Source organism: Vidua chalybeata, chromosome 10 (assembly GCF_026979565.1).
Source record: "Vidua chalybeata isolate OUT-0048 chromosome 10, bVidCha1 merged haplotype, whole genome shotgun sequence".
In the NCBI taxonomy this organism is placed as follows: Eukaryota; Metazoa; Chordata; class Aves; order Passeriformes; family Viduidae; genus Vidua; species Vidua chalybeata.
Window position 1 is genome coordinate 5815847 of NC_071539.1, and position 19746 is coordinate 5835592.

Sequence of the window (19746 nt, forward strand, 5' to 3'; positions counted from 1 at the left end):
GCGTTACTAATTAAAAAAAAAATCTAACCAAAACAAAACACTTATTTTAATGAATCAGCTGTATTCATGTGAACAACTGGGAAAATTATCAGCAGAACACATGTATAATAATGAGTTGATGTGCTATAGTTGTAATATGGAAATTTGAAGTCAACATAGTGTGGATAAGACCTGGCTAGGTTGTTGCATATCTTCTTCCAGTTTTAATCCTTACCTCTTTGTGTGGATGTACATAAGAATATTATTTTCTTCTGGTTTTAGTGTTAATAACGTTTTAAATGAGTACAGTTATTTAAAACTTTTTTAAAATTTTCTTTTTCCAATATTTAATCAGTGGCATTGAATGTGTCATACTGACAGCTTTAGAAAATTACAGCCTCTGTGAAAGTTCTCTGAAAATGCTTATTCCAGGTAAAATTCTTGCTTTTCTCTGGAAGACCTCCTAGTCACCCCGAGGGTTTTGGTCATCTTTTTCCCCCTGCTTCTTGACTGACTTCTGATGATGCTTTTGTGAACTTCATGGGCAGCAAAAGTAATTTTGTGCTGAATTGAGAGAGCCATGCTTTTTGAAACTTTTTGATGACATACAGATATTCCTAAATTCATCACTCTCAGTTTACTCTGGAGCAATTATTAACACTTTTGGTAGACTTTGTGAATTCAGTGTGGGGTTTTGGGTGCATTATTTTTTTCCCAGGTGTGTTTTTCGGTTTGTGTGCTGGTGATACTGAATTGAGATGAGGAGCACTGGAACTCACAGCTGTTAGAATGGTAACAGATGTTGATTGTTCAGCTCCTCTTGGATCTCCTGGGTTTGGAAGTTGGAGTCTGGATTTAGCTGGAGTGTCAGACAGGAAGACACTAATTGCACCATATCCAGGAAGAAGGACTGTGTGTATCAGAGCTTTGATGTGACTGACCTTGATTTCCAAGTGATTCTGGGAGTGAGTAGAAACGATGGTTTTCCATTATTTTTCTGCTCAGGGAAAAGCTGATAGAAATTTTGAAAATTACATTTTGGAGGGTAAAAGGGTGGTTAATAAATACCTTTTTAATAATACTCAGTTGTTATTTCCATTTCAGTTTTTGACTGAAATTGAGGCTTTTGCCCACCTTTTGGATCTGTACTGACTGACTCACACATTCTGACTACATAAAATTCACTGGGCTCATAATTTGTATTTAGTGGAAAAGTCACAATGGAAACATTCATATAAAGGGAAGAAAAGTTTTGTTTCTTCTGGCTGCAGGGTCCTTGGGCTTGCTGAGCTGCAGTTGTGTATCTGTGGTGGTGATATGCTGTCAGCACAGGTGTCATAAAAAGTGAGGCCAAACCTGTCAGACACACACGTTGAGGATATATCTGCCTTTGAAACTATCAGTCTGGAGGAGGCTGATAAGACAACCAAAAGTAATCTTGAGTTGAGAAAAGAGAGAGAGAGAATAGCAGGATTTAAGCTGATAGGGGAGAGGTGAGGTAAACAAGAAAGGAAAGCTTGGGGATGACAGGTTTGTACTTTTGGTGTTAATAAATAACATCCCACCTCACACAGCAACATCTCTCCTGGTAATCCCATAGTGGCATTCCAGGAGCCCAGTCTGCTCCTGTGTGGCCTTGTCCCTGTTGATGGCTTTTTGTTCTGCTGGCAGCCTGCTCTCTGGGAAAGGGAAGCAAGGAGTGGGAATTTGGGTCCCCCCTCTTGCTGCCTCACCTTGGGTGTGCGGCTCATCTCTTCCCTGCCTTTCCAAAGGGAAGAGATGCCAGAAGACAGGCTGATCGTGTCCTCAGCAGGCACCAGCATATGATGATGGTCAGGGAAACAAAACTATCATTGGTGCCATGTCTTGATCTGTCCCTGACTTGCTTCAGACTGCCCAGCCCTGGCGCTGGGGGGATAGTTTGAGTCTCAGCTGTAGGGACAGTGATATGTGTGACCTCAGCACCAGGATCTCCAAACGACAGGATTTCCTTGGCTGTTCCTTGCAGATCCTCACCCTCCATCATGGCTGGGATGTGTGATGCTCACCTAAGGCATGTTTGGGGTTTTGGGCAGGGCATCAGGTTGTTTTGTTTTACTGATTGATTTCTATATTTTCTTCCCTACTCCTTACTTACTGCTCAGAGTATTTCTCTTACATTTCCATTTACTGGGTAGTGATGAGTCACTGTCTAGTGCTGTCCTATCACACCTGTTAAAAAATTACACCTGTTTCTTGTAGATAAGGCAAGAAACAAATTACTCTGGGGTGCCTTTCTCTGACACTTCATTTGTCTTCCAGACTGTGCAAGGGTAGTTACCTTCATGCCAAAATTAATTATGGGCAAGTCTGGAATTCTTAATCTGTCAGAAGCAACAGGAGAAGAAAACATTTTATTCAGTTCCAAAGACTGGGTGAATAAGAAAGAGATGGGAATTTTCCAGACATAAATAAAAGTTTCCTCATCCCTATTTTCAGCTGATTCTGAGTTCTCACTGAAGTAATAATTTTTGCTTTCATCAGAATTGCTTTTCCTGTGTCTTAAATTAGCAGGAACACGCTATAGCAGATGGCTGAAGAGTTAAACTGTTTTCCCTGTTTCTGCAGTAACAATGCTTACAGCAGAGCTGTACACTCCTTCCCTTGCCCTCTGTTTCAAGAAAGAAATGCCTTTTGAAAGAATAAATCTTGCATTGGCTGGCTATCATCTCCTAATCTAAAGACTGTAACTGGTAACTACATAAATTACTGTTATATTCTCAGCACAGTTTCAATTGAATGACTTTATTCCTCATAAAACCACTGCTGTATGGCTTTTCCACCAGGAACGGCGTGCGAGGGACCGCTCGCTGTGTCCTCGTGCTGCTGGCCCAAATACTCCCTCCAGTCTCAGTGCAGACAGTAACTTTAAACTGTATTTATTTGTTTGGAATGAGTCAAGAGCCACAGGAAGGGTTGTGGCTTTCCCTGCTCATTCCCCTGCGAGTGCCACATGATGTGCCCTCCATCTGGTGGCAGGAATACAGTGAGAAAGAGAACTGAGAATGCATTTACAGAGAGAAGTAAAAGCCTTTCATTGACTGTTGATTTAACAAGGTAATATCCTTGCAGTCAGAAATTAAATTGTTAGCCTAGGGGTTTTCCAGAATAGGCTTGTTTAGAATAGTTTTCTTTATATTATAGCAAGCGAGAGAGGTTTATCCATCTCTTATTATATCCTTTTCCTCCCCTCAGTGTAAATCAAAGGAGGGTTTGCAGTGCTCCAGACCCTGTTGGTTTTCTCCTCTCTTTACAGAAACACAGCTCCTGTGGTGTGGCATGCAGCAGCTGTCCAGCAAGCATGAGGTGTAGAGGAATAAAACACTATTCCAAATACTGCTTTTATTTTCACTGAGCTCACACTGGGGAGTGCAGCCATTCCTGGCAGCATCCAAAGCCCTGTGTGTACTGAATGTGTTCTTGTGGCTCTATGCTCTGAGCTGCCACCAGGAAAGGGACCCCAAAGGCAGCAGAGCTGGCAGTGAGTGACATTGCTGTTGGGACCCTGCAGGTGTGGCCCCAAAGCTGCACATCACTGGCTGAGCAAACACACACGAGACCATGTCCCTGTGTGGCTGTCTCACCACCTTAGCTTTTGTTTTTAATATTGCACAAAGCAGTATTGTCAACACCACAAGGCAAAATGATTCATCTGCTTTCTATTGTTACTTGCTCAAGCAAAGTAATTATATCTAAATAGGAATACTTTTTAATTTGTTATCTGACTGCTGAGCGTTCTTGATTCATTTCTGTTTCGTTCTCCTTTGTAATCCTAACAGCTAAAATATTTTTTAATAGAAGCTGAAAATCTGTTCAGCTTCACTGTTACAGTATTCCAGGAGCTAAGACTTGAGCCTAAATGCAAAACAGATTTGCATGGCTGGAAACTTCTTATTTGTTGCTGTAGGCACTTCTATAGGAATTTGGGAATAAAGCTGGGGGAAAAGGCTCCACTGTGAACCATGCATGACATTTCAAACACTATTTGCTTGTCTGAGTAATATCCTATAAAAATCTTGCTGATAGCTGGTCACATTGCACTGATATGCCTAAAATGAGAGTTGGTAATACACAATGGGATCTTGGCAGCATGTTGTGCCTTTTGCTTTCTCTCCTCCAGCTTCTGTTTCTGAAATTGCTTTAAGCTGTATTTTATTTGTTTGAAGCACCGACTGGACCTTTTTTGTGGATGTACTAAACTTGTGCTGGGTATTGTAAGGAATAAAAGCATTGATACAATCAAGGATCCCAAAACCCTTCTGAATGTTTCAGTTATCCCTCCTTCCTGAGTGGGCCTGGATTAGGAGATGGAAAAAAATACAGTGTTAAAATTCTTGTGTTATTGATAGTCTCCCACTCTCAAAAATAAGAAATGACATGTTGACTCATTGTGATTATATGTGTGATGCCACATTAACAATGCACTCATTAGATGACAACTGCAACCTTTCATTTTATTAATATTTCTAATGATACAGTTGGCAGAAATTATCTAATAATGCAACCTGTTATAATATGAAATCCTTGATTGGATGTGGGTAATCAGATTAAGTTCACCTGTTGGTGTATTTCAGGTTCTTTAAAGCTTTCGATGTAAGTGGCTTCTATGGTTTTGGGTGTATTATTTTTGTTTTTTTAGTTATGTAAGGAAGATGTCTGAGAATTCAGTAGTTGTCACTGAGGGAGGCTACTTAGAAGAAAATGTTTTGTACATCAGTAATCCATCTGGTTTTGGAACGTGGGCAAAATACTGGTTAGGTTGCTTAATAGAATGTTTTACATTAATGGTTAGTAAATACATATTTTGGTAGAAACTAGTGTCTCTGAATGGATCACTTCCTGTGAGTACTGCAAAAGAATTACAGTTGGTTTTGCATTAGAAGATTTTTGAAGCATATGGCAGTAAAGCAGTAATATCTGGAAGCATTTGATGGGGTTTTGTACTGTGAATGCCTCTGTCACATTATGCAACTGATGAGTGTGAAGATAGTATGTAAAATGCCTTTGATTAATTTAAACTTTACCCTTTGTGTGGTACCATAACTTTGGGGACTTCAATACAGGGCCACAGCTTTGCTCTGTAATTAACCCAGAGAGACAGAGTTCAATGTATGGGAGGTGATCCTGTAATTTTGTCATGTTAGGAGCTTACATTAAGTTTTTGACCTTGTTAAATACTGGATTTTTTTAAATTTGATTTTTTTTTAATATATTTTTACTGAAAATTCCTCTGTAATCATCTAAGAGCAGCTGAAAAGCTGTTGTGGGTCTCTCTGCCAGGCTGTGGTGAATGAGGCTGGAGCAGCCTGGGCTAGCTGAGTCTCCTGGGGTTTGTGCTGCAGCTGGCAGGAGACAAGTGGAGCTGCAGCTACAAGTGTTCAGGGGCAGAGAAAGCAGGTTGTGTTCCAAACATCTTGCTGTCATCAAGGGTTGCATTGAAATCTTCTGGTGTTCTGCAATCTGCCTTAAACAGGAAAATAGCAGCAGCAGATGAAGCAGGTGTCAGGCTCCTTCCAGTCCCAGCAGCTGATGCTGTGTGCACACATGTGCATGGATTACCAGTTATTCCTGGGGGTTTATATATATTCTCTATATCTCCCTGACTTCTGAACTAAGAAAATGCAGTTGTGAAAATTTGTTTTTGCAATTCTACATTCATATAAGACACCTGCACATTAATAGGAAGAAAAGTAGGTATTTTCCTCTTGCAGTCAGTCTGGTTTGGGTTTTCTCCTTAATCTGGCAGCATGTGCAAACCTGTATGTTAACAGCCATTATGTCATGCATCATTGTTCTGGAATACAAATGGATAGAAACAGGGTGCCTTTGACTGCCTTTAAATACAGTTTTTGCCTTTTCATTTGCCAATGCAGATGTATCTGTGTATTTTAAAAGCAGATCTTGGCTATTGGAAGCTGATTCAATTTTAGGATATCATCTACTTCATTACACACAGACCACTTGGTCTCATTTCGTGTCGTCTCCTGGCTATTTACTGAGTTTTTAACCTGGTTACTGGAGTCCTGCAGTTTATTTTATCTTATTAATAGCACTGCTTTACAAAGGTCAGGCCCATTCAGCTAGAAGGTTTTGATGTGTTGGTTTCATTTCAGGAAACAGAATAGCCACTGCCCGAAAAATGCTGGAAGAGGACTCGTGTTGGATTACAATTAGTTTCAGGAAGCAGACTTGCTGCACAAAAATATTTTTCTATCTAGTGGATTAGCTCAATTAACAAATATCTAGTTTTTAAATTGTGTAAATAATCCCCCCAGACTGTGCTGGATGAGGTGGGTTTACTGTTCCTTCAGCAGAGCTGAAAAAAACAGGAATTTTCAGATGGAGGCAGAGGGGTAGGGAAGGGCTTGGGACAAGGATCCCTTGAGGTGGGTGAGTTTATTGGGTGGGTTTGCAGGACTGATAAGGCAGCAGATGTTGGAAGGCAGAGCATTTGGGCTCTTGAGACTTAGGGCTGAGACCTGAGTGGGCAGAAGAGGAGGAACCATTTGGGGACTGTCTTGTCCTTAGCCTGATGCTGTGGACTTGCCAGTGTCCCATGGGAAAATGTTCTAACTGAGGAGGAAATAATCTCAACTGTATTTAAGTCTTTATTAAAACTCCTGCGTAGGTGACCTAATTTTCAGTGCTCATCATTTTTAATTCAAGATTTTATTTATTTATATGTCTAAATACGGATCTGAGATTCTAATGTTAATCATCCATTAAAAAAAGTATAAAGAGATCTTGGCTGTGGCTAATGTGATTAATTGAGTCTTTCCAGTTGCTGAGAGGTAGACTAAATGCATAGCTAGAGAGGGTAATTTTGTTGATGATTTAAGAAATGCATCCTAGCAATGTAGTGTATAGTAAGCTATAAAGCTGTTGTTGTCTTCATATAAATGTGTCATTAAATCACATTTCTTAATATTAGTGTCCAAGGTGAACAGAAGATGATGCAGAGCAGGATTATTCTCATTTTCCATCTCTCAGCTCTCTAAATATTCACATCTGCCTTTATAACAGAATTATACAAAATCTTATAATGACTTCCCCCCCCCGCCCTCCCAAAAAAACCCCTAACAATCCAAACCTTAAATAAGCTGGTATTTGATCCTCCAAAAGAAAGGTGTTGTATTGCACATGAAGACTATGAGTAATATTGTTAAATAAAATTTAGGACCTGATTATTGATGTAGAAAAAGGTTTTACCCAAACTATACAAATTTGTACCTCGTGCTAACCTAGAGACCAACCTGTGGGCACAGACTGCCAAGTCACCTCGAGTGACATCACTTTTATCTAAAACTTTAAAATCTGAATACAACGTGGGAAAACACTCCCAGCAGCTAGGCTATTCCTCTCCCCACTCACCATCTGGATGTTGTGAGTAAATTATTTTTATAAGCCAGTGCTTCTGGAGTGTTTCTCTTGTGATATGCAGGATGAAAGGCTGGAGGAGGCATACGTGGTCCAGCTCCCCTGTCAAGTTGAATTCTTTCTTTCTTTCTTTCTTTCTCCACTCAAGGTGTGTTTGGCTCATCAGTCGTTTTTCCAGTCCCAAGGCTCAAATGCGTTATGTTATTTGTTTGCTGATCCTGTCAGCTCAGCACACAGAGGAGTGTGTTACAGGGGAATAGGGGGCTGGAGCTGACAGGGGACATTTCGGGAGTGAAATGTGCTAATGCAGGAGAGCAGATGTGAAGCCATCAAAGGCTGGGGTAACCAAAGGACAGTTTGCAGTGGGAAGGGGAGGATGGTGAGGAGAAGTGCTAGAAAAGCTCCCATGAATGGAAAAAAACATGTGTGACACGAGGTGACTCTCCTCCACACCCACATCCCAAAGCAAATCACAAAACCTCAGAAAGAAGAGAAGGTACAGGCAGGGTTTGACAGTCTTGACATAGTGCAGAGCACTGAGAAAGATGCAGAATCAAACTTTATCCTAATTCACAGTGACTGGCACATATTTGGGTGACTGGAACCTTTTTTTGCTCCCTCCCTGTGTTCCCAGACTCTGCATTGATACAGCATTTCCACTGATTGCTAAGGAAATTTACTGTTTCAAACAGTCTGTAGAAAAGATGATCCCACATGCAATTCCAAAGAGAAGTCTTTTCACTTTCCTAAATCCTGTTGGTACTCTGGAAGATATTGCTTACATAAATATCTCAGCTAATATTGTATTTTGTTGACAAAACTATTAACTTCACCAAAAATATGCTTAGCATCTTCCCTTGGTGCTGTTACAATGATAAAAAAAAAAAAAAAGGTTTCTAAGGCTTAACCACATGTGATACTTGTTTTAATTGGAGATCAGATGTAATAAAATCCACTATTTGTTTCATTTAGTATTGCATGCACTTCCAAATTGTATTTTCTTCAGTAGCAAGACTCACAATAATGCACTTCTCCTCCTTTTTGCCTTCTAACATACCCCAAGTTGCTCAGGTCTAATGGTGATTGTTGCTTATAGAGTGAAGGTTTAATGCAAAGTAATTTGCAGAAGCATCTAACCAAAATTCAGAAGTGAATGCTGTCCTAGTTGTCCTTGTGTCTGCTCTGTAAGAAACTGAAGGAGTTGATCTACATTTAGGCATCAATATTTTGGTTTACAAGGAGCTTCCTTGCTTATGGTTTTGACTGTGGTCAGGGCAGAGCTTGCACTTGCTGCAGGGGTCAGGTGTGTCTGCTCTGTGGCAGTGGAGTTCTGGATGCTGCTTGTGGGAAAGTTTGCAGCCAGCAGAAAATGTGCAGAAAGAAAAGCCTGCAATGATTCTTCATTAAACAGAACAACTACTTCAAAATAACATCCACATATGGATTTGCACTTGTGCAATTCCAGTCAGTTCATTAAAGTAAATGTGTGTAAAATCCATAAGTGGCTGTTTCAGTGTGCTGCTCTAAGAAATGCACAGGAATTGTTGAGTCTTTCACTGTCCTGTGTTTCTCTTTCTGGCAGAATTCTGCCTGCAGTGAAAGTGCCAGTGAACAGGCACAACATGGGCTGTAAATCTGAATCACTTTGGGGGTCAGTGGAGGGAGGAGTTGAAGAAGGGACATGATATCTATTAGGCAGCAGTGAAACACTCACTGGGTTCCTGCATTTGCTAAGGTAGATTTGTTTTCTGAAGGTTGCCAATAAAACAGAAAAATTAAATTTATCATCAGTTTTCCCAAAACACAGACTTTACAGATACCTCTGTTGTAGTGCCTATTGCTTCAGCTATAGCTACAATTTTTCAAATTTTTTTCTTTTTTCTTTTTTTTTTTTTTTTCCTGTTCATACAGTTTTAATTGTGGCTACACTGGAAAAGTTCTGGTTTGACAATTTATTTGTCCCCTGCTTAAAAAATCGGATGTTGCTCTGATTCAGCTTGATTGAATATATTTAGACTTTGAACCCCTTACTGTTTTTTTCATTGTGATATTTATCCTTTTTATATGTCAGTGAGTGTGTCATATGTGTTAATGTCACAGATTTTTAAGAAACATGGGGGTGAAATGTTGTGTCTGCATAGTCCACATGGGTAGTTTGTTACCAAGAATAGAGTAGTCATGTCATGCTAATAACAAATAGACCATCTGTCTCCCACAATTCCTCCAGCTACTTGATAGCTTAATAGATGACTTTGTCTTCATAGCAGATATAAGAAGCAGTGCAGCATGGCCACAAGAATATTTTTTTTCTGCAGTGGGGATAACTTGACTGTGTTCTGTATATGAGTGCCCAGTAAAAACCTGCTCAACTGATGAATCTCTGAATCCTGTTTTGTGTCCTCATGTCTGCCTGTGACTTCTTAACACACCACATCAAGAGCAAACTCAGACTCATATTTGCAGAAAGCGAGACAAAAAAAAAAGTACAAATGTACAGACGTTTTCTGTTGTTATCTAACAATTCTGTTTGTTTGTGGTTTTTTTTGGTTTTTTTGGGGTTTTTTTTGGTTTTTGTTTTTTTTTTTTTTTCCCTGAAGATTTAATTGACCTTGCAGCTTTGGACTAGAGCACTTTTACTGTCTAGCAACAGCCACCCCACTCTCACCTTTGGGTTGAACCATCATGGCACTACAGCATCCATCTGTCCTGGCAGTGAGCAGTTCAGGTGATTGTACATCAGATTGTGCTGAATTAGGGGATATTTTTCAACCTGGATTCCAATTCCTGAACATCTGCATATTGCTGTTGTCTTGGTCTTTTTTTTTTTGTGCTCTGTTCACTTAAAAACAGGCTTTGAAATTTTTGTTAGATCATAAGAGAGGCTGAAAGTGAGTTAGGCTAAGTGTTACTCCCTGAAACCAGCACCCACTGTTCTGGGGACACTTTGTGAAGTTTATTTTATTTTCAGCTAGAGAAGGGCCAGAAGTCTGAGGGAAGTCTGCAGTGGACTAGGAAATGTAGGCAAATAGATGGCTTTTGGGGAAGTGAGGTACTCTTGGACATGCCAGTGTCAACAGGGAATGTTGCATACAAAATGTGCCAAAGGAAGAGGTGGAGAAGGAGCAGGTCAGGTCCCTTTCCTATCACTTCTCTAGGAATCTCTGGCCTGTGGCACCTACATTTTGCCATGTACACCCAAGTGTTACAAGTGTGCCCCTCAGGGATGTGTGGACTTTACTGCTGGGAAGAGATGACGTGGGTAGATCAACCTTAGAAGGGACAGAAAGGACCTTTTTGTGTGGACCTGAAGTGGACTGTGCAGATGATTATTTGCTGTACTGAGAGCAAGCCTACTGGATTCTCATTGCAAATGGAGTGATGATTTTGGAATCCAAACCTCTGATCAACCCCAGACTTGACATCAGTAGAGGCTTAGAAATGACCGAGCAAATACTTTGAATTTTGCCTACTTTAAAAAGTTTATGCTTCTGGTGTCCACACTGGTGTACAGTGAAATCTGGTGTGGGGCAGATAGAACAGTTCTGAAAGTCTAGCATTTAAGCTTAGTTGTCTTTTTGGGAACTTTTTAGTTTGAGCTGGGGGGGCAGGTGAATGCATTTTTAACAGTGGATTCTCAGCACTTTGAAAGTCTGATCTGTTTTATAAAGTTCATGGAGATGTATTCAGGACATTCCCTCTTGAAGCAAATGAGTGATGGAATGATGAGGCCCCTCTGAGGTCAGCAGAACTGAAGGAGTCAATGAACTTACTGCAGAGGTACAGAGCTGAAATCAAAATAAAGGGCAGGAGAAGGATAATAATTGAATTTTATGGAGGCAGACGATAATTGGATACTCATCCTTCATTTTCAGTGCAAATGGCATATTCAGAATGGCCTTTCCTTGGACTTCTGCTTCAAGAGGAGTAGAGACAGGCTGGAAAGGGGCCAGAAGAGGTGAGGGAGGGCAGCTGGAGATTTCAGGAGCAGTAGCTCTTAGGAAATGAAGAAATTTGATTTTAAGACAAGATCAGTTGAGGGAAGGCCATGAGAGCAATCCTTATGTATGTAAAAAAAAAAAAAAAAACCTTGCAGAGAGAAAAAGATCAGTCTGTTCTCAACATGAGTGGGGGAAAGGAGGAAGTGCAGTGTGTCTAAATACAGCAGGGTGATTATTTAGGATGGACAAGAGGTTTATATCTTTGGAAAAGGGCAGGAAAACCAATGCTTGGAGTGGCAGTGGGGTGAGCTGAGCCTGCCTCAAACCAAATGATCTCCTGTGGCCTCTTCCCAAGCCTGTCTTTTTAAGATTTTATGCTTGCTCCTTTGGAGAGAGCTTTTAGTTTATCCACAAGCAGTTGGATTCGTGGTGCAGTGTAAATAACTCCAGGACAGTGTTTTGGTTATCAGTGCTGATTTTCTCAGCTGTATATTAGAACTGAAGGGTCACTTGGAAGCTGTCAGTGTTTTCAGATAAAAACAAATGCATCTGAAACACAGTTCAACTGGTGAGATGGGGATTATCAGAACTAAGCCATGTGATATGGCATTTCTGATAACACTCTGCTTACATAAGCATGTGGAGATGGTATTTTACCCTTTCTCTCTTTTTTTTTTCTCCTTCTAATCTGCAGTTTTCATTTTAACCAATACATGCTACAGAACTTTTAAATATTTTTATAAAGTATCCAAGCTGACATATCAGCTAGGAATCTTTGCAGTTCTCTTAGAATTGTATTGGTACATTAACATATGCTGATAAAAAAATGAGGCTGATAACAGGAAGGGTACATGGCATCCATCATCTTGTGGCTGTGTTAGATTTTTCTGTATATAAGGTTAACTTCTTAAAATTCATGAAAGAAATTCAAGTTTTTTATATTACTTTCAAATTCTAAAAATTAAACATTTATTTGGGGACTTATCTAATTCAAAAGAATCCTCAATCTTTAAATAATAGGTAGCTTTTATAAGCAGTGCTAAGTTGTGGTTTTGGTTGGGGTTTGTTTGTTTGTTTGTTTTGTGGTTTTTCATTGGGTTTTGTGGTTTGGTTTGATTTGGGGGGGGGGGGGTTAGCATGCCCTGTTTAATTCCTTCTTGTCCTTTGAGAACTGGGGTATTATTTAAAAGTTAAATCATACAGTTCCAATAAAGATGTCCAATGCCATCAGAATGACACATTCAATGTAATTACTTTAGAGTTCACAGTGTAATCTAATGATTGGCAATTGAAAGGAATAAAATACTGCCAGTTGAGCAGTGTTGAGATTTTTTTTTTTTTTTTCATCTGCAGATTTCCTGTATAAAAAGCAAGGTTTCAAGGGTATTTTTTTTTTTTGATCAATAGGTTTTCTGTATGGAAAAAAGAACCATCCAGTGCTATTCACATCCACACAGAAATGGTCTCTTGCTGGAAGTAAACCTAATTGTCTCCGACAGTAAAAGGAACCACTTGGACTTGATTATGCAGCTGGTCACATTTTATTGAGACACTGACATATTCCCTGTGGTCTGGGAAGAAAAGAAGATTATGTGGTTGTGAAGTTTTGCTGGGTCAGTGCTCTGCCAGTGAATGCAGGGTTATATGCAAACATTTCAAGGTGAGGGATTGTCTTCTCCCCATCCTCCTTCCGCCGTGGCTCGACATCGCCCTCGGCGCTGTAACCTGCTGGAAAATGCAGGGCACAGCTGTTTGGAGCTGCTGCTTCCCTTGCATTAGGAGAAAATAGAGTAAAACCCTTCATTAAATAGTTAGATCTATAAGCTTTGAATAAAATTATCTATTCCCTTTGCTGTATATAAAACAGAAACTAAGATATCCTTGCATGCCCAAAATAAAGGTTTAAGTTAAAGCATGCAGCTTGTTTAAAATGTTTTAGATGGAATTGTACAAAGATACAGTTTGTGATGTTATGCATGCACACAGTCATCTGTACCATAGAGGAAAACCTGTCTCTTGTGACTGAAATTTAGCAACTGTGAAAGTTAATAAGAAAACTGTAGTTATGGGCATGCAAGTGATTGTGAAAGATAATGGCATAATTTTGAGAGATCATCTTTCAAACAAGAGTTCCTTTACTAATAATAAAAGAGGTTTCCTATGTAGGTATCTTCATTGTGTACATATTTTGAAAGAACTTTTTTTTTTACCAACACCTCATCTGTTGAAAGCCATTTATTGTAGTAAATAGAATAAATGTATGAGGAATAGATCAGTCCAGTTTGTGGCAAACATTTGAAGTTTTGTGTTAGGAAGGTCTCCTTGCTTTGCTAAAAGGAAAGTGTGTCATTCTTGTAACCAAAGGGAACAGTGGAATATGGCAGTGACCTTCTTTAGAGCTGAAGTACACAATGTAAAAGTTATTTTATCTCTCTTCTTTCTGTGGAATTTAGTCTTAGGATCTTGAAATAGTCCATTTAAAGGAACTGGAGCTGTCATTCTCCATGTTAAGTGTTCTGTGGTTAATTTACTGTTCTTAAAGTTGATAGTGATAACCATCTGTGGGTTGTTGGGTTTGTTTGTTTGTTTGTTTTGTTTTATTTCTTTGATAACTGAAGCCACAAGTGTAAATAGCCAATCTGGTTTCTGCTCCTAGCTCTGTCTCTGCCTACCTGTCCCTCCTTGAGTGATTTGCTTTTCTCATATTGGCCCTCTAATGTTCTGAAGTATTTGGAAGATTTGGATGCTGGCTAAATGTCACATAGCTGACATCCAGATCTCTTAAAAAGCTTTGGAAAGCTCACCTATGGCCAGTTCATGACTTTGCAATGCTTAGTGTAGGGGAACAAAGAATTGGTTGTTTTCCAATAAACTGTGGAGTCAGAGAGTGAGAGAATCAGTCATTTTTCAATGCCTTCCACCATCTGCCTTGAATGTAAGTTTGGCTTGCATCAAGATGTTGGAAAGTGAGAATTGAACTGTCCCCATGAGTTTTATTTAAAAGATATAAAAGGCATTTGACTGATGTGATGGGTAGGAGCAATAAACTTGGTAGTCCTGTAGTGAAAAACCATAAATGTACAAAACAGCTAAGCCTGGGAGCCAGCAGGGGCTGAGATCTGAGAGTGTTCTCCAATCCCATGGCAAAGAACTTCTCAGGAAAACGAGAGATTTGCCCTGGAGCAGTTCTGCATGAATTTATGCTACGACAGGAGAAGATACATATGGTCAGGTACCCCTGTGAAAGTCTAATACCCAGGTGGACTTAAACACAGTGCAAAAATGCTATAAAGTTTTGTTTAAAAGTATTTCTCTGTTTTTCTCATAGTATGACTTTCTAAAGAGAGAGCTTATGACACTTTTACTGGAAATACCTGAAAGCCACAGTGCACATAATGTTTTTTAAAAAATTAAAATCACAAAGTGCTTTTTTTTTGCTAGAGAACTGCACAACCAAATCTAGAGCTGACATTCTGTTTTCTGACATTCCATATTTTTTATGATTTCATGAATTGAATTTATTCTGTCTATGAGAAGTAAAAGCTGCCATAAATCACAGTCCTTTTTGTTAAAAGCATGAATTGTACTTCTTTATGTTAAGCATGTTAAAATGTCTATTGTAAAATATGTATAATTTCTGGTGCAGCTCTGTAAATATTCCCTTAGATAGTAAAAGCAGCAAATTGTTACCCAAGAATGAGCAGGGGTTAATTGTTATTATTATTATTATTATTAGAAATATGCCCAGAGTACCCAGAATGTATGAAGACTGATGGTAGATGTGACAGAGGACATTTCATAGATCAGCTTTCTGCAGCAGATGCTGGTGACCTTGCAATGTAACCTGAAGAACCTGAGGTGCTTCAGGATCCTGTGTGCACCTCTTTGTAGCGTGAGCATGTTTCTCTCACCTCCTGATAAATATTTATCCTCTCTTGGACCTGAATTTATTTATTTCTGTATTTTGGGAGCAGCAAATTTGTGGCCATCAGTTCAGACCATGGGAAATCCAAGCGGGCAGGTTGGAGACCAGCCCAGTGGAGTGCCCTAATTAACAGGAACATGTAATTAAAATTGAAGCAGATGTGGCTTGGGCAGGTGGTATTTCCTGAGCGTTTCCTGTGTGTGCACACTGTGTGTGATGGACACAAATAACTCCTCTTTCTGCAAGTGTGGGAAATGCTGGTGCATCTGCTGAGCAGTTGGTGTGTGCGGGTACCACAGCTCGGCTCTTAATGGACTGAAATGAGCTCTGAAATCCTCAACAGATGAAAACATCTTTAAAACTCAGCCTGGACAAAGTTTGAGTTTTTAAAAAAAAAGGTATTTGCATGAGAGGCTATAAATATAATAACCCCATGTGATGCATTTCCTGCATTCTTTTGTGATTATCTGCTGCTAGTTACTGTTGGGAGCATCGTGTTAGACAGGAGAGAACTTTGATCTGATGCAGCTTTACAAAATATGAGCAGTCATTGCAACTCACAGGATCTTAGAGCAGCTACTCAGCTGAAAAATTGATCTGTAAAAATTCCAAAATGGCATTTGTTTTTAGCTCCTATCTAAAATGACAGTAGCTGATTTGTGAACAATTTCGGTGAACTGGAAGAAAACTGGAAATTTACAGTCGAAATATGGGAATAAGGCACTTAAATATCTAGCTCTGCAAAACTGGAATTCAGGTTATTTTTTCTTACTCGGCTAGGAGGTGTAGGCCAGTTCCCCATACTCAGTGCAGGTGCTAAATTTGAAAATAAAAAAACTAACCAAACCAACCACACTTGAAATTTTACGTAATTGCCGGGAATTTTTGTCCCTGTAGATTTTTCAGATTGTATCTGTAGAATCCTTCTGCAATTCCAAATTTTTTTTCATGGGGTTTTATAGTAATTTAATAGGATTATCTGAGAAGTAATTGTATTATACAGTTAAATTATTCCATCCCTTGGTTGTTAGAGTGACCTGTTGTAACTTTTCAGTATCTGTTGGGTGATGTTTCAGTGTCCCAGCTGGCTTATTTGCCTTGTTCTCTCCTTTGGCAAGCTGTGTCAAAAAGTGCTGTTGTAGCAAATGGCTTTCCATTAAGGCACGGCAGGTCTGTGTTCCCCATGGTTACCAAATTGAAAATGAAATTTGTATATTTTGTGTGTGTGTTCATTTATCTTTTATAATCATCTGGTGAAGAATAGCCTTTTGGTGCTGTAGAGGCTGCAGAACCCCTGGCTTTATTACAGATTTATTTACAACATCTTTAAAATTCTTCTAGGTTTAGGACTTTCAATCTTCAGCAGTGGTGATTTTTCATCACATCAAAGTGGGAAATCTCTACCTCATTTGAGTGAAGTAGGGTGAACTTCATGGGTTTTAAGTGCAATTTTACCTGTTTTTTTTTCTGAGTTCAGGAACTGAGCCTTTTGAGATGGAGGAGAATGCTCAAGAACTGAGTTTATGTCCTGTTCTGATGTACATTAGTTCCATACTGATCTGTATTAGAAAGGAAAGATCAGGAATTTATGCAAATCTCTGAGAGCATCCTATAAAGGCACAGGAGTGTTCAGACTGGCATTTTTACATTTATTAGTGTTGATTCTGACTTGAGACCAAATCTTCAGTCTGTGGTGGCTCCACTTCACTGGATTATGTAAATTTACAGCAACAGAGATGTGCCCATAAACTTTGTGGTTATTCCCACGAACCTGAAAAAATGCCTGAATAAAGTATCTTTTTAATGTGACCAAAGGGAGTCAAAAATTTGGCTGAAGTTATCAGAGGGAGTGCTGTAAATGGAAATTGGCAGTTGCATTGGTATTGATTCCCTCTGAGCATGCAGCTGCTTGGGGAACTGAGAACATCCTCACCCTGAGGGGCTGCTCCTCCCCACTGCTGAAATCCTCCTGCTGGGAGTCCCTGAGCCCTGCCAGTTCTAGAAAGTAAATAATTTGTACATGTGAAAAGAAGAATTGTGAAGTTCATGTGAAGTGTTGATATTTTTCAGGCTGAACTGCCAAACTTGACAATTTTCTGAATTTGACTGGATTTAGGAAATACTGGTTTTGTGTATTTTACTTGTTGTGCAATTAGTATATGAACAAAATAATGAGTTCAGTTACCTCTGACTTTAAGTTCATGCAGTCAGCATCAAAAGCAAATGCAAGTCAGCTATTATAATAAGTCTGGAAAAAAATCTTTCTGGTGGTGTACATAAGCGTTATCAAAGTAGTCTAATATGTGCTGATTTATTGTAAAATAATGTATGCTCGTAATTTGCAATTTGATTTTAACATGCTATAAAGACATTATGGGATAAATACTGAGTGGGATAATTTCTGAAACTTAATCAGATATGTTGTCACAAAAGTTTCAAAGACATGCTGATTTAATTATGAAGTGGAAAATAACTTCTATTAGTAAGGGAGCAATTTGCTTATTGTATCTTCTTCTTTCAGTGCTTAATTCCTTTTATTGTGACTGAATACTTCTGGTTACAATGTACCATAACCCTATTGGCCTGGGATAAGTTCCTTTAATTATTTATTCTATTAATGTTTCTATCACCTGAGGGCAATGCAGATATTCTATTAATGATTGTGTTAATCAAACAACTTTCTGTATTTCTGCACTGCCCAAGTTTATGTCATTACATTAGCAGGCACAGGAGATGAAATTGGGAACTTGTAATATACTGCAGATTGGATTAAGTCATCTGTGTGGTGTAGACTACTTGAAGACTTATTTTAGATAATTTAAAAACATTAAATCTGCAAGACAGTTATTGTTCCTGACAGGATCCCTGAAGTCCCAACATAAGGCCAGTGTTGTAAATATTTTGAACTTTGTGTGTGAACAGCCTCACTGGAGCAATGCAGCCTGGGATACAACATATTGCTTTGAACAAATACATTTTATAAAAACCACATTTATACAAAAATATGTTTGTTCTAAAAAAAGCCTTTTGCATGTTGCAATAATCATTCCGCCCATGTAATGTGATGGTGGGCATTAGGCATTGCAATGGAGTGTGTCATTTTTGAGCCATTTCTAGGTGTAATGCGTGTTATAATTTTACTTTCTGCCCTTTTAAGGCCTTGATGTTGTCTAGGCAGTATATGTTCATTTTTCAAATGTTCAGCCACAAGATGGGTGGAGAAGGGAGCCCTTGTTCTTGACTTCCATCATAAGCTTTGCTTGCTGGGGCTCTCCTGGGGGCAGTGCAGACCTTTCTGGAAGTAGTGCCAGTGCCTTTATCAGGAGCTTCCCACCTGCAACACTGCAGCTGGTTTTGGATATTGCAGGGTACCTGGAAAGCACCTGGTGGGATATTCAGATTCATATTGCTTGCTTAAAAATGCTATATGTTATTCAGCTGTTTATTTTTGATGTGTCCAAGACAGCCAGGGTGGTTTTTGAAGGACTTAAAAGCAGTTACGTTTAGTGGCCTTTCTGTGAAGAGAAGGTTGTGGCCAAGACTTTCAGGCAGTGTCAATATCTCTGTGCTTGGAAATAATACATCTGTGATCCTTGATCTTCTTTTCAGTCCTGAGAGCTTCATAGACACACAAAAAAATCCCCAAAAAACCCCAACTTCATATAATTCATATAATTCGGCAAATATTCCATAAGCTTTTTATGCTGCATGTGGTTAGTGCTTTTTATTTGAGTAATAAATTTTATTTCTGTCCTTCTTTACTTATGTGACTGCTTGCCTGCGTAAGTAGGGGAAAACTTCATTTGCTCCTTCAGCAAGCCCATCCTCTGAAATTATCATGGCAATTGTTTCAGCATCTGGAATCCTTTGGCATGTGCTGGGGAGGAGGGTGGTCCTTTGGTCCCTTTGTCCTGTGGCCCATGTGCCAGCCAGTGTTGAAAGTGATACAAGCCCAGACCAGCCTGTCTGAGTTCTCATTGACCCATCAGTGGATACTGCCAAAATAATTCCCATGTTTGCCTTTTATGCTGGCCAAGCTGGTGGCTCAGGTAATCCTTCAGTGCAGGTAGGAAATGTGAAGAACTTGCTGACAGTGAGCACATCATTTGGGATAACAGTTCCATTCTGCTTAGGAAATTTGCTTTCCGTGATGAATTTAAGCCAAACGTGTAATTATAACTATATAATTGTAACTAATTTCCAGCATCATGCCCTTCCTGACATCCTTGAGATGTTACTTCAGATTGGCTTCTTCGCGTTTAAAGATTGATTCAATTTATGCTCTTTTAGAAATTTGATAAGCAAATGATGTGTAAATTTTGAAACAGTTACTGTGATAATTTCTGTGGGATTCTTTATTTAATTTGGGTATGTTTCCTAGACATACATTTTTTCTTATTTTTATTTCCCCAAAAGCAGTTGCCTTTGTCTTGTACTTGGTAAGAAAATATTTGGAAAAAAATGAAAGTCGTAATTTTTTTTGCATAT

General features: G+C 39.2%; 1 protein-coding gene across 1 annotated transcript in view; it reads left to right on the top strand.

The window, feature by feature from the left end:
- The window catches only part of NAALADL2 (N-acetylated alpha-linked acidic dipeptidase like 2), a 417358-nt gene that overhangs the window by 213702 nt on the left and 183910 nt on the right, over positions 1-19746 (top strand). The gene's annotated exons all lie outside the window — the stretch shown is intronic.